The sequence below is a fragment of the Panthera pardus genome, unplaced genomic scaffold, assembly GCF_024362965.1.
Source record: "Panthera pardus isolate Hobbes unplaced genomic scaffold, ASM2436296v1 HiC_scaffold_25, whole genome shotgun sequence".
Taxonomy (NCBI): domain Eukaryota; kingdom Metazoa; phylum Chordata; class Mammalia; order Carnivora; family Felidae; genus Panthera; species Panthera pardus.
Genome location: NW_026526821.1, coordinates 22,268,242 through 22,290,208, shown reverse-complemented (window position 1 = coordinate 22,290,208; position 21,967 = coordinate 22,268,242). Strand labels below are relative to the sequence as shown.

At 47.7% G+C, this 21,967-nt stretch overlaps 1 protein-coding gene and 1 pseudogene across 2 annotated transcripts in view; one reads left to right on the top strand and one right to left on the bottom strand.

Moving 5' to 3' along the window:
- MANBAL (mannosidase beta like) overlaps positions 1-21,967 on the top strand; it is a 296,121-nt gene that overhangs the window by 252,023 nt on the left and 22,131 nt on the right. The window contains exon 1 of one of the 2 annotated variants that reach the window (XM_019458544.2): positions 16,810-16,903. The exons of the other annotated variant lie outside the window; for it this stretch is intronic. The gene's annotated coding sequence lies outside the window, so the exon portion shown is untranslated. Of the gene's footprint in view, positions 1-16,809; positions 16,904-21,967 lie in introns of those variants that run through there. 2 annotated transcript variants of the gene reach the window in all.
- Positions 16,508-16,653, bottom strand: LOC128773593 (U2 spliceosomal RNA; annotated as a pseudogene).

Here is a 21,967-nt window from a genome sequence, read left to right as displayed (position 1 = left end):
TGGGGACTTGAGCTGTGGAAAAAAATGCCGCAGAGAAAGGCAGGCTTTAAAAAGCCCCAAAAGGCTGGGGCAGAGAGGTTCCACTGGGAGAGAGACAAGCCGTGCGTTTGTGTTGCAAATTTCCAGTGTGTTGAAGCCAGCCATTCAGGGAGGGTGATGCTAAAGGCAGTGGGCCTGCGGGTGGGGAGGGCAGAGGAAGTCGACAAAGGGGGCCTGTCTGAGGGCCTCAGACCCTGCTTTATAAAAGCTGCTTTCATCGCCCTCCCTGGATGATGGCAGCGTTCCCAGCCTGAGGCCAGTGTGCAGGGAAGGGGAAGGCCTGGACCCTAGACTCCCAGATTCCCTTGACACTCCCCACCTAGTGTGCCTTCTAGGCCTGTTTTTACGGAGTCAGCAGCAGCAGATGACACATGAGCACTCATGAGTGCTATGTCAGGGTGAGGGACCAAGGTTCACACGGTTGGCCCAGTTGGGGGGCCTCAGGCAAAGTCAAGGGACTTTCCTGAACCTCAGTTTCCCATTCTGTAAAATGGGGCTGATGGGGTCCTTCCCCCTACTTCATATTCTACCCAAGCAGAAGTGCCCGTGATTGGTTGGTGATCCAATAACCATCAGAAGTTCATCTTTTTCTGGAAAAGTCTGCATTTGGGAAGGTCATTAGGAGAGCTTTTTTAAAGAGGTGAAGTTGGGGGCGCCTGGGTAGCTCAGTCGGTTGGGCGGCCGACTTCGGCTCAGGTCATGATCTCGCGGTCCGTGAGTTCAAGCCCCGTGTCGGGCTCTGTGCTGACAGCTCAGAGCCTGGAGCCTGTTTCAGATTCTGTGTCTCCCTCTCTCTGACCCTCCCCCGTTCATGCTCTGTCTCTCCCTGTCTCAAAAATAAATAAAACGTTAAAAAAAAAATTTAAAATAAATAAATAAATAAAGAGGTGAAGTTGATTGTACTTAGCAAATCAATTAAGCAATTCTGGGTTGCTTGGAAATGTTACTCCCATAAGTGTTTTAAATATTCACCTTGCATGGAATCTTTAGGCCTGTCCCAAGTCAGTTATGAATGCTAACCAGGTTGGTTTTCTGGGTTGGTAGGTACCGTGCGGGAAGGCTGTCCCCAGCTGATCCTGTTAGGCAAGCTCTCCCTGGTGGAGATCTGACCAGCCTTTAAAGACCTCTTTGAGGTTAGAGTGGAAGAGAGCCAAAGCATAAGAGACTCTTAAAAACTGAGAACAAACTGAGGGTTGATGGGGGGTGGGAGGGAGAGGAGGGTGGGTGATGGTATTGAGGAGGGCACCTTTTGGGATGAGCACTGGGTGTTGTATGGAAACCAATTTGACAATAAACTTCATATATTGAAAAAAAATAAAATAAAAAATAAAGACCTCTTTGGACTCTACCTCCCCAAGAAGCATTCTCACACCCTGCTCCTCCCTCCTGGCCTTGCCTTGTGGTTGACTGATTTTATATGTGGAAGTGTCTCCTTTCCTGAGACACTTGGGATGTCTGCAACCAGACCTAATTAAAATTTTTTTAATATTTATTGATTTATTTTGAGAGAGAGAGAGAAGGTGTATGAGCTGGGGGTGAGGGGGTGGGTGGGAGAGGGAGAGAGAGAATCCCAAGCAGGCTCCACGTTGTCAGCACAGAGCCCAAAGTGGAGCTCGATCCTATGAACCGTGAGGTCACGACCTGAGCCAAACTCAAGAGTCAGAAGCCCAACCGACTGAGCCACTCAGGTGCCCCACATCTGATTAATTTTTGAGCCCCCTAAAGCCTTCTTTCTTTTCCCAGCTTTATTAAGATGTAACTGGCATAGGGGCACCTGGGTGGCTCAGTCAGTTAAGCACCGACTTCGGTTCAGGTCATGATCTCACAGTTTGTGAGTTCGAGCCCTGCATCAGGCTCTGTGCTGACAGCTTGGAGCCTGGAACCTGCTTCAGATTCTGTCTCCCTCTCTGTCTGCCCCTTCCCTACTTGTTCACACGTGCTCCCTCTCTCTCTCTCTCTCTCAAGAATAAATAAAGATTAAAAAAAATTTTTTTAAAAGATGTAACTGGCATATGTAAAGCTTGATAATGAAGGTGTGTTTCCTAGACCAACAGTAACAGTATCTCCTGGGAGTTTGTTGGAAATGCAGAATCTTGGGCTCCACCCCAGATTGACTGAATCAGAGGCCAAATCCTCTTTGTTCTAGGATTTTAAAGGCATCAGGTCCCTAAGATGGTTTCTGAAGCCCTTGCGATTTTCTCACCAGGGAGGAGGGCCTTGACCACAGGCAGCCGGGAGATGTCGCTGTTCTCCAGTCTTTGGGAGATGTCAGGCTTCCTTGCAAACACCAGAGGCCCCAAGTGCCGGGTTTTGTTTCCTGTGAAATCCAGGAGAACCGAGGGGTCCAGGTCCGTTATGTATTCAGGCCACCCCCTCCTCAGCCACCTGGGCCGCCTATCTCTCTCTGCCCATTTCCTGCCCTGGGTTCTCAGTTGTGTTTCCAGTTAGGGAAGGCTGTGTGTTCCCCAAACTCAGCCCCTGCCCCAGGATCCCCAGGAGAAAGCCCAGAGGAGAAAGCCCAGCATATGGAGACTTCTTCAAGCCTGGCTCATCAGGCAACAATGTGGCCCGGCAGAGGAGGGGACATCTGTCTGTCGGGAGGCCCCTTCTCACTTGGAAGCTGAGTTGGAGGATCTTAGTGACAACAGGACCTGCAGACACAGCCAGAGGAACTTCGCATTATTTGACTGTCTACAGGAAAACCCCGCAGCCTGCCTGGGACTCCAGTTTCTGGTTCCCATCTGAACTGGGTGCCCAGTGTCGGGGCCAGGATATGGCTGCACTTCCCCACGGTGGTGATAGGGCAGTTAACAGAGCTCCATTAGCCATGGATGCATAAACCTGGGCTCCAGAGTAGGGCCAAAGTGCCCTCAGACACTTCCAGACCGGAAGTAGAGTTGCTGGTTTCTCTCCAGAGCTCAAGTTTCCAGTCCAGCCACCTCCTCCTGACCTCCCCCTATCCCGTGTCATCTGGTCCCTGAACACCCAGGCCACAGAGCAGAATGCAGCTCAGCTTCCACACCCAGCCCCACCCTTGGAGCTGGAACTCTCCTCTAAAAACCCCAGAATCCATACCTAATCCACGGCTGACACCTGGCTTTCTGCTTAACTCCTGTCACTCCAGCCCCAGGGTCAGCCCCATTCACCCCCACCCAACTCCTTATAGGAATCCAGTTGTCTTGGATCACAGCACAGCAGTATAGCCGTAATATCTTTTGATGCTTACTATGTACCAGTCATGTAACATGCATGATCTCATTCAACAAATTTAAGGGTTAGGAGCACAAAGTGGTTGCTTTTTTTTTTTTTTTTTAAGACGGGGTGGGGGAGAGGAGTGGGGCATAGGGAGAGAGAGACTCTCAAGCACTCTCCACACTCAGCACGGGGCCTGATGTGGGGCTCTATCCCATGACCCTGGGATCATGACCTAAGCTGAAATTAAGAGTTGGACACTCAACCGAATGAGCCACCCAGGCGCCCCAATTGTTGTGGAAGAAGCTGAGTGTTGGAGCCATTGGGTAACTCATCTAATCTCACTCAGACAGTAAATGGGGAAGCCATGGCCAGAAGTGGCACAGGTCTGCCTCCAGACATGCCCTAGTGCCCTGGAGCAGTGCTACTGCGGCCCCAGCCTTGGCATCTTTAAGAAAAAAAAAAAATTTTTTTTAATGTTTATTTTTGAGAGAGAGATGGAGTGCAAGTGGGGAGGGGCAGAGAGAGACAGAGACACAGAATCCTAAGCAGGCTCTAGGCTCTGAATTGTCAGCACAGAGCCTAATGCAGGGCTTGAACTCACAGACTAGCAAGATGGTGACCTGAGCCAAAGTGGACGCTTAACCGACTGAGCTACCCAGGCGCCCTCAATGCCCCCAGCCTCAGCATCTTAAGGCTGATTTCTGCTGACTCCTCACAACAGATACCAGATTTCCCTTTGGGCAGTATCAGTAGGGTCTCTGTGGACCTGTGAGGTGTAAAGAGTGAGGATTTCCCATGTCTGATGACCAAGTTGTACTTTTCACATGCATTTGATGTGGTGACAGTGACATTTCTTATTAACATCAGAACTTTGGTGATCTCCCCCGTTGAACCTGGAACCAAAAGTCCCAGCCTCACATCTGACCCAATTCACACATCCTTCGGGTTCGAAATAGACTCAGGCAGGCACAAGCATTTCAGAACGATGAACACTCATCACCAATACATTTGCATATTTCATAGTTCATTCAGGGTTTCATCCATCCTTTGACAATTCACCCCTCAGACCTCCCTGTAATTATGCCCTCTGGGTATTAAGCATTGTGTTTTGGTATCCGGGAACCAAGGAGTGGTAAGATACAATTCAAGTGAATAGATATTTATTCAGTGCTTGCTGTGTGCCATTCGCTGTGCTGGGGGCTCCAGGCATTCCGTGGGCTTGCTTTGGTGGAGACTTCATTCCAGCTGGGAAGGCAGGCAGGCCAACAGATAATTAGATATGGTGTGGTACACATGGTCTATAACAGAGGTGTGTTTCATGTGCTAAGGGAGCAGGGTGGGTGGGGAGTTTGCTCTGCCAGGGCTCAGCAAAGGCTGCAGAGGAGATGGCGTTTAAGCTGGGCCTTGAAGCAAAGGGAAACTCTACTACAGCATGAGCAGAGGCCGGGCTGCACGGTCAGCGCGTGGCAAGTCGTTTGGGTGGCTACCGTGAGGGTCCTCAAGCCTTTGCATTGGGCCTGGACCCCCACGTTCAGTTGTCTGGGGTAGGGCCCAGGGTTCTGCAGTTTTAGCCAAGGCCTCAGGTGATTCTGATGCAGGTGTGAGAGACCACAGTCTGAGAAACCCAGGCCTACAACTTCATTGGCAGGAAATACAGAAAATGGTTCTGGAACGATATGTGAAGACCCAGCCATGCAGGGTGTCAAACACCACGCTTGGGAATTTGGGCCTTTTCCCTTCTCAGTGGAGACAGCCCCATGGGAGGCTTTCAAGCCAGCAGCCCGGAGGGGGTACTGAAAAGCAGAGTGGCCACAAGGAGGGAGCCTGGCTAGGAAGCTTTTACAGGTGTTCAGGCCTGTGGTTCTGAGGGCCTGAGCCAAGGCCCACCAAGGAGGTGGCGGGACGCACAGGGGGCTGGATGCGAGAGGGCCCTGGGAGATGGGACCACTGGGCCTGGGGTAGAAAGGACAAGGGAAGTGGAGGAGGGGGAGATGTTGAGAATGAGCTGATGTTTCCAGCTGGGGGCCTGAGGGGTGATGGGTACTCTGGGGGAGCAGGTTGCGGTGAGCTCCGATTTCCATGCAGTGAGTTTTTAGGACTCAAAGGACGTCAGAAGGAAGCAGGTAACAGGCAGTTGGACCCAGTCTGGAGCTTGGTTCTGGGCCAGGGGCCGGTGCAGAGAAGAAGGTAGCCAAGCTGTGGGGCATCGGCGGGATCTTAGAATGCACATCCCAGGGCAGCTGGCAGCAGAATGAGAAACAGCAGGCAGGAAGACAATCAGAAAAGGAGGCCGGTTGCTGTTAGTTTATGACTTCCACGTCACGGATAAATGTCTTGCCTTTGGTCCCTGCACTCCTCGGGGCGGAGCCAGGGTTTTGAATCTGAGCCTCTTTGGCTCCAGCATCCACACTGTCTTCTCTGCTGAGACTCCAAGAGGCAAAGCCCATCCCCAGAGACAAAATAAGCGGATTCATAGATTGGGGGTGGGAGGCTGGGGGAAGATGTTGCAAAAAGAGCTTACAAGAGAAACGGGGTAGAAAACAGCGTATTAAGGAGCGTATTTTTCTTTACCTTTCCCCACTGGTGTATTTTGAAGCAAATCCCAGACCTCTTATCATTTCATCCCTAAATATTTAAGTATGTAACACAAAAAAGATAAGGACGCTTTCTTTGACATAGTCACAATGTCATTATCACACTCGAAAAAAAAAAACTCTAACAATAATTCTTATTAAGGGAACCTACTGAGGGCAATTTGACAAGACCTCAGAATGGAAGCCTGGCTTGCTTATCTTGAGCCGGTATTGTCACAAAGCCACGATAAGGAATTTAAATTTTCCCAAGATAATTACAGAGAAGGGAACAGGGGATTGGCAATGCAGATTTGCGAAGCTTGTCGGGGCCCTGGGAAGGAAATGTTATAAAGGGAAAAAAAAAAAAAGTCTGGAAAGATTTGCAGAGTACAAAAGAAGAGATCCTTCTTTCTGACTTCCCTTTTCCTCACTCAGAGGCCTCTAGTCATAAATGTGAAATAGGAACCGGGTCTAAAGTGAAACCAAACAGAATAAAAATAGCACGAGGAGTAGCTGCTGAATGCAACGGGACAGATTTCTGGGGCTCATTTCCCACCAAGGCTCTCCAGACTGCTCACTTCCTAACTAAGGACTGCTCTTCTTCCTGCGGCCGTTCAGAATGCTAGCTTCCTGGGAGGTCCTGTATATGGTTTATTAACTGGTTTAGTAATTGGGCTCTGCCCTTCTGCTAGGCGTCAGGAAACCTGGATTCTGGGTCCAGCTCCTCTACAGACTTGCTCTGTGACCTTGGACAAGTTCTTTCACTTCTCTGAGCTGATCTGCAGCATGAGGGTGCTAGACCACAAGATCTCAAAGTTCCCTTTAAGTTCTGAATTCAGAGGGACTGAACTCAGGGTGGTTCAGTCGGTTAAGCATCTGACTTCGGCTCAGGTCATGATCTCCCGGTTCCTGAGGTTGAGCCCCACACCAGGTTCTCTGCTGTCAGCACAGAGCTCACTTCTTCAGATCCTCTGTCTCCTTCTCTCTGCCTCTTCCCTATTTGTGCTCCCCCGCCCTTCTCTCTCTCAAAAATAAACATTAAAAATAAATAAAATATTTCTTAAAAGTTCTGAATTCTTGGGGCGCCTGGGTGGCTCAGTCGGTTAAGCGTCCGACTTCAACTCAGGTCACGATCTCGCGGTCCGTGAGTTCGAGCCCCGTGTCAGGCTCTGGGCTGATGGCTCAGAGCCTGAAGCCTGCTTCCGATTCTGTGTCTCCCTCTCTCTCTGCCCCTCCCCCGTTCATGCTCTGTCTCTCTCTGTCTCAAAAATAAATAAAACGTTAAAAAAAAAAAAAGTTCTGAATTCTCTGATCCAATGAACACCTAATGAAATGTCGCTCATCCCCCGAGTTTCAGGATTTGGTCTGATGTTACCCCATGTCAGCAAAACGCTTGGATAGCTTGAATGAAAGACGCCGTGGAGACGCCACGTGTTTATTATGCAGGCTCGTGCTTCCAAATCACCCAGGGTCGCACTTGGCTGACCCCCCAGAGGAAATCTAGGAGGTGGCTCCATGTGCCGCTCTTGGGAAACCAGTGGTGGCTGAAGAGCAGCTGGAAACCGCACAAGCCACCCACAGATGGAGCCGGCGGCCTGAGGCCCTGGAAGCAAACGGTAGAAATAAGTGTAAAGGACAGCCCGATGTTCTTTCTATGGCAGGTAAAGAGGTTGGTGAATGGCAGCCAGGGATTTGGGGCTGAAATGGAGCTAAAGGCCAGTGGTGGCCATATGGTGCCGTATGTTGTGGCGTTCTGGCCCAGTGGCACCTGGGGAGCTGCATTCGAGCAGAGTCTTTAAGAACTAAGGGCGGAGGGGAGCCAGAGGAAGACACATAAGAAAGTGGACCGAAAGGGGCAGGAGAGAAACAATGCAGACTCCTCCCCGGGCCAGAAGAGCGGCCCTCTCCTGAAACCCTGCCCCGTGCCCCAGCTCCTCACCAACGTGCTGAGCTAGAAGGCGAGGGTGTGGCAGCTCTCAGCCCCAAGGGCCCAGGTTTCATTTTTTTTCCCCTGGTTCCTCCAATGTGCTTTTGTTTCCCGTGAAAGGGTTTTTGCTGGAGCCCTGTCCTCTGCCTGGAAGGCAGCTGGCTCTCTTCTCCCGGTCAACTTCTGCTCAGACCTGAGGTCAAACCTGCCACTACAACAAAGCCTTCCTTGGCCTCCCTACCTAAGACGAACCACTCCAGTTTTAGGTCCTTACATCATTCTGTACTGAAAAAAAAAAAAAAAATAGCACTCGTCACTGTTACAATCTGTAAGTATGTGATTCTTTTTTTTGGGGGGGGGTGATGTTTTTTAAAAGTCAATTTGTAATACGCACAAGAAAACATGACACTAGATGGGACCATTTTAATATTACAGAATCTTATACAGATGAATTTGTTCAAGAGCTTCTCTGTCAGTATGCTTTTCTGGATATACGCTGTAGTTCAGTGGTACCTCTTCAACCCAGGGAGATAACTGTATATTCATTTGAAGACCTGAGAGAGAATCTTCAAGGCTTCGTACTGTTACTAAGCTTTCAGAAAAGTTGCAAGAGTAATACAAAGAACTCCCATACATTCTTGGTCCGGATTCAACAATTGTTAATGTTTTGTCACATTTGCTTTATTATTTTCTGTTTCTCTCTCTGTGCATGATCGATTATATAGTTTATATCTACATTCACACATGTATAGCTAATACACTATATACATGATTGTTATTTTTTTGAACTACTTGAGAAAACGTTACAGGCATCTTGTCCTTTAACCCTACATATTTAAGGATTATTTCCTAAGAACCAGATCACTCATTTACATAACCGCAGCACAATTAAATTGTATGATTCTTTGAGTAATGTCTGTCTCCTTTCACTTAAATGTAGACTCCATGAGGGCAGGGGCTACCCTGGCTCACTGCCCACGTGTGGGTCACCTGACATGTCTGGCACTCTCCCAATATTTGTTGAATGTGCTAGAAACCTGAATAGGGAAGGACTTGTCCTCAAGGGTTGCATTCTACCCTAGCCATGAACTTTCTCGCTGAGCACGCTCTGTGTGTTGGATGGGGTTGGGGGTTTGGATTTGTCTGCCTGTTTCCATTTCTATGGGGAACCGGAAGCCCACTGTGGTAAATTATAATGCCTGAAGATTTGGCTTCTATTATTTTTCAAATCCTCTCCAACCAGCCCTGGCCCTTGCTCAACCTCAGTCTTGACTGGCAGCCGCCCTTCCTCTGGCCCAGCAGCACCTGTTGGCTATTGCACCCAGTTAATTAGCCCCATGAGAGAGTTCTGGCAAAGGCAGCTGGGATGCCAGCCAATCTTTCCATGCAATTGCTTGTATGAGGTGTTGGCCTCTGCCTTGGAAACTGCCCTGTAAGCTCCTGGCCCGCTACTTGCTTTGAGCTACCTCGAGACCTGTGTTGGGCCATCCTTTGAGATGGTGTAGCTGCTTAGTTAACAGAGGAGCTGATGGAGGGGATGGATGTGCTCAGGGAGAACGGGAGCTGGAGCACATGGCTCACGGAATCCCCGAGTTGGAGAGGCCTTTAGAGCTCTTTTAGGACAGTGGTTCTCTAAATATGGCCCCCAAACCACAGTATTCGCACCTCCTGGGAACTTGTTAGAAGTGCCCACTCCAGACCTCTAACCAATCTCTGGGGTTGGTTAAAACATAGCAGTCTGTGTTTTAACTAGCCTTCCAGGTGATTTGGATACGTGCTCCAGTGTGCAACCCTCTGCTCTCGGACAATTTTTAAGGGGGGATCTCAAGCCCCAGGAAGGTCACCCTGATGCTTCCTTTCACACAGGCTCCTTCTCTGCTCATTGCTGCCTATCTGCAGCTTGCTGTTGTTGGTTTGTTTTTTTTTTTTTAATGTTTTCAGACTCATAAATAAGCTTTTCACAGGCTATTACATTACCATGGCAACCCGGCAGCTGGCTAGAAAGAAGCAGGTAGCACACAGCCTTGGGGTCTCAGTGGCACTAAAGTAACTGTGATTTTCTCTCTGCTGGGGTCAATCTCTTTATGCATGGCCTCTTTGTTTCTCTCTGCTTTTCCTCCTTCCTTCTGCTCCTTTCTTCTCTGTTTGGCCCTTATTCCTACCTCGTCTCATTAGGAGCAACATGTGTTCTAGTTGTTTTCTGTTTTCCAAGGGTTGCCAAATCTGACCTCTCCTTTGAAACTAACAATAACACTGTAAGGTGGGTGGATGTGAGCAGCCCTATTTGACTGCATTTGTATTCCCATGAAAATGTTGCATAAAAATTTTAAAGAATCGATTAGTTTATCTTTCAAGACATTACATGCACAGAGTGCAAGATCCAAAAGGTACAAAATGGTACACAGTAAGAGGAAGTCTCAGGGCGTCTGGGTGGCTCAGTTGCTTGAGCGTCCAACTTTTGATTTCGGCTCGGGTCATGATCCCAGGCTCATGGAGCCCACTTAAGATTCTCTCTCCCCCTCTGCCCCTCTCTCCCGCTCGAGTGTGCTCTCTCTCTCTAAAATTAAAAAAAAAAAAGAGCAAGTCTCCCCATAACCCCTGGTGTCCAGGTCCCCTCCTGGAGGGGGGGGGGCGTGTCCTATTACCTGTTTCTTGTGCATCTTTCCTGGGATAGCCCATGTATAGATAAGCATGTTCCTTTACCTCCTTTCTCCTTTTTTATGGAAGCAGCTGGGAACATTCCATACCCGCCATCCTTGACCTTGTTCTTTCACTCAATGATGTCTTAGCAATCCTTCTCTAGCATTTCGGGTTGTCTCATGCTTTTTAATAGCTGCATATTCCATCGTGTAAATGTACCATCATTTATGTAAACAGTCCCTGTTGATGGGTATTTGGGTTGCTTCCAGTCTTTTGTTATTTCCATTCCCATTTTATAGCTGGGAAAACTGTGATTTAGAGAGGGAACTGATTTGTGGATATTCCCAAAGCATATGTGGGAATCGGTAGGCATTGCTCAGCCACAGAGTCTAAGAAGAAAGGAAGAATTGACTGACCCCTGAATTATAGAAAACAAGGAACCATCCAGGCACCTGATTTCTTTTCTCACCCTGCTAAGTGTCTTATCCAGTTGAGTTACATTCTGTTAACACTGGCTGATGATCGATGTGTCTAATTAAATAATTGTTTGTGGAAGGATTTTAAATCTGTCTTCCCTTCTAGACAATAATCTTTGTTAGGATACGATGATGTTTTCCTCACCACTGCATCCCTAGCAAGTACTGTACTCCTAGCAAGACTGGGTATACAGTAGGCGCTCAATAAATACTTGTTGAGTGAAAGAACAAGTGGGCCAGGATTGTGTGTAGTTAAGACAATGGGCTTAGAGGCCTGGGTTTGAATCCTGACTTCTGACACTTATGAGTTGCGCAATCCAAGACCCATCTCTCAACTTCTTTACGTCTCAGTTTCCTCCGCTATGCAATGGAAGCACTCTCTCAGGGTTGGTGGGGGGAGGGGACGACCAAGTGAGTGAATGCAGGCCAAGCATCCATCACAGGGCCCTGGACACAGTGAAGGCTCTGCCGATGCTCTCAGCTTCTTTCAGTGTCGTGTACTTCAGAGAAATTCTGATGAGGGAGCTGAAAAACCTTCAAAGAAGAGGTCATTTGAGCTGGGCCCCGAAAGAGAAGAAAGATTGGAGCTTTATGTGGCTTGCGCCAGATCTCTTTACCGAGTTCATCCAAGTACAAAATGGAGATGATGACACCCAGGTTCTGTCTCCCTCTGAGGAGATGTTCTGGCTTAAAGTCCCTCAAGAGGAGGATACCACACAATTAAAAGACACCATTATTATTCAGTTGGAAAAGTGCCTTTGCAGGACAAGTGAACTAATCCCTGCCAAATACGATTCTGCTTGTGCTGTGTGTAATTGAATATTTAGCACGGATTTAGCCCAGGGAGCCAACCATGCTGTTGGTGAGAATCAAGTTTAATGGGGCACTTAATAAACATGGTGGTAATTAATATCGTCCAGATGCTAGGTGCATGTGACGTCTGTGCTGCTCCTATGACTGAAGCATTTCAGAGATATAAAGTTCTGGACTTGCTCCCTGAGGGGGGAGCTAGAGGTGCGAACCCTGGCCTGGTCCTTTGCTTCTGCTGTAATCTCCTTCTGGTGAGTGAATATCACCTATTCTGGGATGCCTTCCATGATTGCCAAAGGCAGAAATCCGAGGCTTCTCCTGGGTTCTTATGTCCCTTTGCACACACTTCTTTTGAAGAACTCAAAATATCCTATTGTATTAGTTTGTTTCTGTGTCTCTCCCCCACCAAAGCCCAAGATCTTGTCCCCAGTGGTTACCTGACATACGGTTGGCACTCAAAGAATGTCTGCTGAATAAAGCTTTTCAGGTCTCAGGACTGTGGGAGATCCTGGGTCTCAAGAACAAGTTGGAGTGTTTGGATTTTCCTGGGAAGGGCAGGCTGGTGTTGACATGTAATCTCTCTTCTGATGGAAATTCTCTTTGCTGACCAATCTCATGAGCTCCACGCTGGAATGTGAACCTCCCCTCCTTATAGCAGCTCTGCTCCTGGAAGATCCTAGAGCACAGGAAAAGGACTTGGGTACCTTGTGTTTATAGACATCTGAGCGTGGAATCCAGCCCTGAGTCCATTTCATATGTGGCAGAAAGCAAGAGAACAGGCTTTGTCAATCAAAGTTGGTTACCTGCTATGAGGCTCCTGGAGGCCCAGAGCAAGAGACCAGGATGTGACGAGTCTCCATGGTTGTTTGGGCCTTGCTGCCTCAGAGGGGAAAACGTCCCTGGCCTCTCTGGCACGTAGAAGATGTCCAGATCACCTGTTTCAGCCCTGTGTCCTAGATTTATCAGGATCTGCCACACTCAGCCTTCTGGGCTTCACACCTGAGCTGAACCTAAGACAGAAGGAGGTGATGGGACACTGCAGAACTGGGCTCGGGCAGGAACCACCCAAAGCCAAGTGGCTAAGATCCTGCCCCTGGAGCCGCCTGCTCCAAACAAGGCCCCCTACTCTGGACTCGCCTCTGTCTCTGGCTGACCTTTACGGCTGGAATTTCTGCCTCCGGACTTGGTCTGGGATGGGGGACTCTGACACATCATGAGTACATCCAGCATCCATGCTCTAACAGGAATTGAGGTAAGGGTGTGTTTACCCCATGCATCTGCCATAGTGGGAGAGGGGGCTGCCTCTTTCTGCTTCTTGAGATTTGTACACATGGGAGTTGGGCAGCCCAACTGACAAATTCCAGCTTTTCCCCCATCCACGAACTCTATATTCTCCCCCATTACTCTACAGAAGGGTTCCATCTCCCGGGCACAGTTAGTCACTCAACAAACATTCACTTGTACCTCCACGTACCAGGCAATGTGCTAGGTGTTGGCAGAAGGAGTGAGCAGAGGAAACAGAAGTTACACTCTAGTGGGGGAGAGGCTGATGATGAATAATCAAGGAAACAAGACAATCTCAAACTGTGGTAATGCTATAAAGGAAAGGGGCAGGGAGCTATGATGGAGAGTAAGAGAAGTCTACTTAGTTTCCGTTATCTGTAACTCCAAAATTAGTGGCTTAAAGTACTCATTTGTTTAGCTCATGATAATGCAGGTCAGGAATCTGGAAAAGGCTGGACTGGGAGCTTCATCTCTGCTCCATGTGGTATCAGCTGAGGTATCTGGGGCTGGAGAATCCACCTCCAAGATGGCTTCTCTTCGCCCCAAACTTTGTAGTGAAACAGTCAGACATATAAAGAAATCAAAAGGATTGTACAGGCAACATTATACTTACCACCTAGGTCGTACACTTAACATTCTACCATCTTCCCTTTATCTCATATCTATCCATCTCTTCACCTCTCCAAGATGGCTCTTGACTCCCTGACCTGGTGTCTGATGCTCCTTGGAATCTCTTCCTCCCATGTGGCTTGAACTTCTCACAGCTCACTGACCTCAGGCTAGTCACGCTTCTTATGTGGCTGACTCCCAGGCCAGGTAAGTGCCACGCCTGAGGCTGACACAGTCTCTTCCAGAGTATGCTATTGGTCGAAGCAGTTACGGGCCAGAAGAGCCTGTGGGATGGGTAATACGCTGGAGCCACCTTTTAAAACAACCACCAGCTAGAATGGGTGGTCAGGGAAGCCTTTTCGGAAAATGTTGTATTTGGGCTGAGCCCTAAGGGATGAAAAAGAGCCTGTCTTGGGAAAAGCCAAGAGAGGAGAGCATTCCAGGAAAAGAGACCAACAAAACCAAGGGCTCAGAAGTAGCAAAAGTAAATCTGGCACCTTGACTTTCCTTTTCCCATATTCAATCCAACCCATTATCTGGGACCCACATTGAGCTGCTTCCTTCACGAAGCCTTCTCAGATACCTCAGTCCCTGTGGATCCTTCCTTTCTTCCTGGAGCACCTATCTGGCTTGCACAGGTTGGCCGGGTGTGCATTGGTTATGCACAGAGTCTCTGTGGGACCTCGGGAAGTTGCTTAACTTCTCCATCCCTAGGTGTCTTGCAAACGAGAATAATTACAGCTGCCTTATAAGGCTTGCTGGCAGGAGAATATTGATATATGGAAAGTGCTTGGCACTTAGTGAACGTGGAATAAAGGTAATTACAAACCAGTTTATACTGTCATGTGTTCATCTAGTTTAGAAATTATTTTCAGAGCAGAAGCCATGTCTTTTTCAACTTTTTCTTTCACGGTGCGAGCAGTGTCCCTTGCCTAGGTATTATGGATAGGAGGAAGCATGGCACAGAGTTCTTCACCCTGCTGCGGTGCTGATGGAGCCATGCAGGGCACAGGGATGAGCAAGACCCAGCCGGAGCCTTTTCCAGGAGCTTCCAGAGAGTGCAACAGCAGCTATGCCTACAGCAGCCACATTGGATATCTTTTACATTTGGAGATGGAGTGGCAGGTCTCAAAGCACCTGCACATCCATATTAGTCTGCTAGGGCTGCCCGAAAAAAGTACCACAAACTGGGTGGCTTAAACAACAAATATTTATTTTCTCACAGCTCTGGAGTCTAGGAATCTGAAATCAAAGCTGAGGGCTGGGAGGAAGAATCTGTTCCATTGCTTTGCCCTGGCTCCCAGTGGTTTGCTGGCAATCTTTGTCACTTCTTGGCTCGCAGAAGCATCATCCTTTTTATTTATTTTTATTTTTTTAATGTTTATTTATTTTTGAAAGAGAGACAGAGGGCAAGCAGGGGTGGGGCAGAGAGAGAGGGAGACACAGAATCCAAAGCAGGCTCCAGGCTCTGAGCTGTCAGCAGAGAGCCCGACGCAGGACTCAAACTCACAAACCACGAGGTCATGACCCGAGCTGAAGTCAGACGCTTAACTGACTGAGCCACCCAGCTGCCCCGAAGCATCATCCTTGATCTTCCTTCATCTTCACATGGCATGGCATGCTCCCTGTGTGTGCATCTGTGTCCAAATTTCCCCCTTGAATAAGGACACCAGTCATATTGGATTAACGCCCATCTTAATCACCTCATTTTAACTTGATTACCTCTGTCAAGACCCTACCTCCATGTATGATTACATTCGAGGTACTGGGGGTTGGGACTCCAACATAGATTTCTGTTGGGTGGGGTGTGGAGTAGGGCATATATTTCAACACATAAAACATCTCTGTCTCCTATGACCCTCCTCATCCACATCCCGCAGTGAGTCCCTTTAAGGGCAAATACCAAGTCTTGTCCTATATATCTGTACCCTTCAAGCTCAGCTTCTCCCCCTTCTTATGCTCCAAGTCTTTCCCACAGCCTTTCAACCTCCTGCCATGCTCTTTCCTTCCTCTCTTTGCCTGGAAAATTCCTACGCATTCCTCATTTCTTAGCTTAAATGTTACCTCCCCAGAGAGGCCTTCCCTGATCACCCTGTCTTGATTGTATCTCCCATGTCATTTATTCTCTCGTGGTTTCCCTTTCCTCCCAACAGATCTCCTGATTCATATACATTTCTCTGTGTGATTAATGGGGGTGTCAGACATTAACCCCTACACTGTAAGCACAGTGAGGCTGGGAACCCACCTACCTGCCATTGTCTTCCCAGTTCCATGGTACACGATCCAGGGTAGAAACTCCATAATATTTGTTGAATGAATAAATGAATGCTACAGTTTTGTAGCCTCTGTATCGCCTCATAAAGCATGGAGTTAGTGGATGTTGACTGAATTATCATTATTTTTGTGTCCTCTAAGAGTGAGCTCCTTGAAGGTAAGATTAGGTCTCAATTTTTTTTTTTTTTTCCTTCAAACGTTTACTTATTTTTTAGAGAAAGCACAGAGAGAGGGAGACAGAGGATCTGAAGCAGGCTCTGAGATGATGGCAGAGAGACAGATGCAGGGCTGGAACGCATGAACTGTGAGATCATGACCTGAGCTGAAGTCAGAAGCTCAACCGACTGAGCCACCCAGGCACCCCAGGTTAGGTCTCAATTCTTTTTTGGATCTCCACCATCCAATCCCTTCTCTTTGACAGTCTATGTACTTTTATTAGTTATCTATGCTGTGTAACAAATTATTCTGAAACACCGTAGCTCAAAGCAGTAACATTTATTATCTCACAATTTCATTTCACCTCCAAAAACCAGCACAGGGCATAGAGTACGTGTTCAGCAAATTTTTTCCCTTTTTAAAAGTAGGTTCTACACCCAACGTGGGGCTCGAACTCACGACCCTTGAGATTAAGAGTTGCATGCTCCACTGACTGAGCCAGCCAGGCGCCCCTGGGTGAAAGTTTTGAACGAATTCTATAACATACTTCTGTTTGAATGATAAGAATTCTTGTCTCGCCTCTGCATTGTAGGCGCCTAGCTTCAGGATCTAGTATAGAATTAAAGTTATAGACGTACACTTGATCTTAGCCAAAAGGCCGAGAAGCGATAAAGTTATAGACGTACAGACGTCTGTAAACATCTGCTGAAATGGGCCGAGGACAAACGGGCTTAGAGAACCGAGGACGTTTGTACCGCGCTTCCCAAGGGCTCTCCCTTGGGATCAAACCCACAAAGTGGGGACAAAGACCGGAACCCCAGCAGCGCGGGCGGAGCGGAGCCCGCCGGTTGCTCGACGCGTCACTTCCGGGATCCGCCGCGGGGAACCACTTCCGGGGGAGCGGCCCGGCGGCGCGGGAGGTAAGTGCGGCGGCGCGGCGGCCGGGCTCGGGCTTCGGGGCGGGGCGGAGTCGCCGGGGTGGCGGGAACGTTGAGGGGGTTGGACTCCGGCGCCCGCGGCCCTGCTGCTCCCGGCGGCGGCGCTGCTCCGCCGGTCCCGGGCACGCTCGGCGCGCGGCGAGAATAACTTCCCGGGGCGCCCCTCAGGAAGTTGCTTGCAGAGGGGAGTTTGAGTCCCTGGGAGATGGACGGCCTCGCCTCTGCCGCCGCGAGCGTTGTTCCGAGCCTGGGCCCGACCCCAGCGCTCGCTGCCGGGACCTGGCCTTTCCTTCCATCCGTGGAGCATGGGAGGCGCTCGGGCGCCGGAATCAGTCCGGCCAGAATTCGACCGCTGAGTGGGCCCCATATTGCTGTGTGTTGCCCCTCTGGTCCTCAGTTTCCTTCTCTGTAAAATGGGCGCATAGCTTGATCTGAGAATTAAATGAGATGGCGAGTGCAGAGCGCTTAGTAGGTGCACAGTGCGTGTTTGTTGGGTGAATTCTTTTAAAAATTTATTTATTTATTTTAAATAATCTCTACACCCAACCTGGGGCTGGAACTCACCACCGCGAGATCAAGAGCCCCTGCTCTTCCGACTGAGCCAGGCAGGCGCCCTGAGAATTGCCCCTGTTCTTAAGATCTTACATTAGGGTAGTGCATGTGTCATAATGAACCAATATTGCTAAGTTAGTGTTAACTAAAGTCCATGCTTTATTCACAGTTGCTCAGTGTCCGCCTAATGTCCTTTTTCTGGATCCTATCCAGGATACTCTCTTATGTTTAGTAGTCACGTCTGCTTGTCTCCTCTTGGCTGTGATAGTTTCCCAGACTTCCTTGACATCTTGACAGTTTTGAGTATTACTGGTCGGATATTTTGTACAGTGATCCTCAGCTGAGGTTTGTCTGATGTTTTTCTCAGGACTAAATTGAAGTTATGGGGTTTGGGGAGGAAAACCACAGAGGTAAAGTGCCATTCTCATGACATCATATCAAGGGTACATACTATCAATATAAATGATCACTGTTGGTGTTAACCTGGATCACTAGCTTGAGGCAGTCAGGTTTTTCCAGTAAAATTACTCCCCTTCCTTCCCTCTTCCATATTGTACTCTTGGAAGAAAGTCATTACATGGAACCCGTACTTGAGTGTGGAATCATGCTTCACGCTTAAGGTCAGATAAATCTACGTAAATTATTTGGAATTCTCCACAGGAAATTTGTCAACTCTGCCCTATTTATTTATTAACTTATTCAGTTTATATCAGTGTGGTCTCCTATTTATTTTCATACTTTGGATTATAATCCAGTGCTGCTCTATTTTATTGCTCAGATTGTCCCAGCTTCGGCGGTTGGGCACTCCTTTATCCCTTTGAGGTACCCCGGCACATGTGTTTTTTGTTTTGTTTTGTGAACACCTTCTGTTCCAGGTTCATCTTGTACATTTCGTGCCTCAGTCCCAGAATTAACCATTTCCCCAAGGAGCTTGGTTCCTTTTATTGGAGAAAGTATTAAATGCCAAGACCTCGGTGCTAGGTGTGATCATTACGCCCATGTTTCCAGGCCTTCAGTGCAAGAGACAGATGTGTGTGTACTAACTTGTATATATACACGCATATCTATAAATATTTCTCTGTGGAGTCACCTGTGTCTATATTAAGCTAAATATGGGTTCATACTGATATCTGCAACTCTCATCCATTCCACGTGGATCATTCTAGCCTCCTCCTCTGGCTTATCTGTGACTAATCTTAGCTCCCACCATCTACCATCCATTTACCCAATTCAGTTTCAGTATACACATGTAATGGTTTCAGAATTGTTAACCTCTATCCCCTTTGGGAAATAATGTTACCAACTAGAGTTGTACAAGTGCAATTCCTTTTATCTTTAGTCCCACGGACTCCACTCATTTCCAAAGTTACTGAGGTCAACACCTGATTCCCCCTGCCCTTTCAGTGAAGTTGTTTAATACATTTGTCAAACATTTCTTTTTTTTTAATATTTTTAAATATATATATATATATATATATATATATATTTTTTTTTTTTTTTTTTTTTTTTTGAGAGAGAGACAGAATGCGAGCAGGGGAGGGGCAGAGAGAGAGGGAGACACAGAATCCAAAACAGGCTCCAGGCTCTGAGCTGTCAGCACAGAGCCCGACGCGGGGCTCAAACTCCCAAACCGCAAGATCATGACCTGAGCCGAAGTCAGATGCTTAACTGACTGAGCCACCCAGGTGCTCCATACATTTGTAAAACATTTCAGTTCAGAATGTCACATTTTGTGTTCCCTACTGGGATACCTTGACCTCCTAAGTGATTTTTTTTAAACATTTGCATCCATTAAAGTTTACTCATTGTGCTGTACAGTTCTATGCATGTTGACAAATCCTTAATGTCGTGTATTCACCATTACAGTATCATACAGAATAGCTTCACCTTCAGGGATTATTTTTAACTTCTTTCAGATTTCACCTCAGCAAAGCCAGTAGCTCTCTTTTCAAAATATGTCCATTACCCCAGAATTTGCCATCTCCACTTCGACAACCGGGTGCAAGCAGGTCTTTTTTTTGGCTGTTACAGCAGCCTCCTAAGTGGTCTCCGTGTTTCTTTTCCACTCTTACCCCTCTGCAGTCTGTTGTTCTCAACACAGCAGCCAGAGGGACCATTTTAAAATAAGTCAGACCTTATCATCTTCTTTGCTAAGTAGCTTTGAGAGCTCCCCTTTTATTAAGGGGAGAAGCCAAAGGTCTTATAATGGCCTGCTAGCCCTACACAGCTTGCTCGCTCTACTGTTCTCCTGGATCATCAAGTTCATTCCTGACTCAGGACCTTATCCTCCAACCTGTTCCTCCAACCTGGGGTAGTCCAGCAGACATTTAAATGACTCATTCCTGTGCTTTTTTTTTTTTTTTTTGCCTCTGCTGAAATGTCACCTTCTCAGAGAGGTCCTTCCCTCACCGCCTCATATAAAATAGCACTCCCTCTATATTTTCTCCTAATACCTTTGACATTGTATTGTGTGTGTGTGTGTGTGTGTGTGTGTGTGTGTGTGTGTGATTGGATGAAGTCATTTCATTTGGATGAAAACTCCCTGGCAGGAGTCAGAATAATATCGACACATAATAGGCGCTGAATAAATATGTATCCAATGAACGGCTATCTGCGACCACTAGAGTCTGGCATTCAGGGATGAGCCTCAAGGGTTCTAGTAGCTTATGAAATTATTTGCCATGTTTGGTAATAGATGAGTAAGTAGTTTTTATTAAATTCTGGTAGGGGTAAGAGATTTCCACAACGTGTGAAAACCTCTGCTCTTAAAGTGACTCTGGCTAGAGTCACCGGAGGATAGTCAGCTCTGCCCTGACTCACTGGGAAAGCCTAAGCAGGCCCCAGGCTTCTCAACTCCTACTTCTCATTGTTAAATGAGGCATTTGGTTGAGGCATCTGCTCTTGCTTTCATGGTGGGAGACAGGCATAGGCATCGTCATTTACCAAATATTTGAGTCAGGTCCGGACCAGGGCCTTATAGTGAGCAGGTGAAAAACGTTAAGACTCCAGACTCCTGACTTCTCAGGTAACAAGCAATAGGTTTTGAATTTTGGCCTAGAGCACACATACTTGGATGTAAATGGCTACAACTGAAATAAAGCTTCAGGATACGATATTGATCCTTACTAATACGGTATTTTCTGTTGTTATTTATTTAATTAAAGTGCTAGCTAATGAAGGGAAAGGGAAAAAGTGCTGGATACAGCCCCTAAGTGGTTTCCATAGCTCACCTAATGGGTCACAGCCTGCAGCTGGAAAGCCGTCGACCTGGTGGGGAAAGCTCAGGCCCTGGAGGAGCCAGCCGGTTTGAACCCTGACTTTACCACTCATCCACCAAGTAATCCCTGGGCAGGCCATGTAACCTCTTCAAGCCTCAGTTTCCTCATCCTCATCAGCAGTAATACCCACCTCCCCACTGGTTGGGAAGTGAATGAGATATTGACTGGGAAGTGTCGTGCGTATCCGGCAAGTGATTCGCTCCTTGCTGTTGCTGCTACCGCAACAGTGGCCCGGGGAACCACTGGGCACCAGGCAGCCTGAGGGCAGCCGCCTCCCGCTTGAGATGTGAAGGATGAGTAGGACTCATGTGACTTCTGTACTCAGGAAAGGAAGACCCAGAGTACTGGCAGGAAGGCCGGGAAGTCAAGCACAGGGGTGCAGAGAAAGCTAGGGAAGTGTTCTAAAGCATACACTATATGTGTAGAGTGTTTGATGTTTCCCAGGACCCTTTTACAGCCACCCTCCCGCGACACCTGTGCTGTCCAGTATAGGAGTCCTCACTTGAACAGCAGCGATTTACATTTTCCTAGTCTCTTCTGATCTCTGGCCGGTGAAATCACTTTATACGTGGTCACGGCCGCAGGGTTTATATAATTGTTTTCTTTTTTCAGCTCATGTTATTCTCCAAGACTTTATGCTGGCCTGATACGTGTTGTTTATATTTGCCATTGTAGTGAAGGGGGACTGTGCCGGGATGCGCCCTAATCGGGTTAACTGCTTTACTGTTGGACATTTTGGTTGCTTCCTGTTTTGCAGCATAATGAATAGCATTGCCATGAACTTTTTTGTACCTGAAGCCTCTTTTCTCGGTTTGAATTGTTTCCTTGCTGTAAATTCTAGGAAGTGAGTTATTCAGTCAAAGGATATAATCACTTCTATGGCTCTTGTTATAGGTTGTCTTACTGCCATTAAAAAAAAAAGAATCCTAAATGCATTATAGCTCAGAATAGAGATGATGGTCATTTGGCTCCTGAGAACATCGAGTCCCCAGGAGGTCAAGAGATGGGCCCAAAGTGTAGCTAATTGCTGATAGAGTCTGGCTTTTTGCCTCCACCCCCAGGCCCCATCTTTTTATGATATTCCAAATATTTATTAACAGTGTTGCTGTTAAGCATAGTTCATCTAAGTATCGATAAGTTCAATAGGCTTGTTACAGCTTTGGGACCAAGGGCATTTTTAAAAATGTATACTTTATGAGCTGCCACTGTGAAGGAA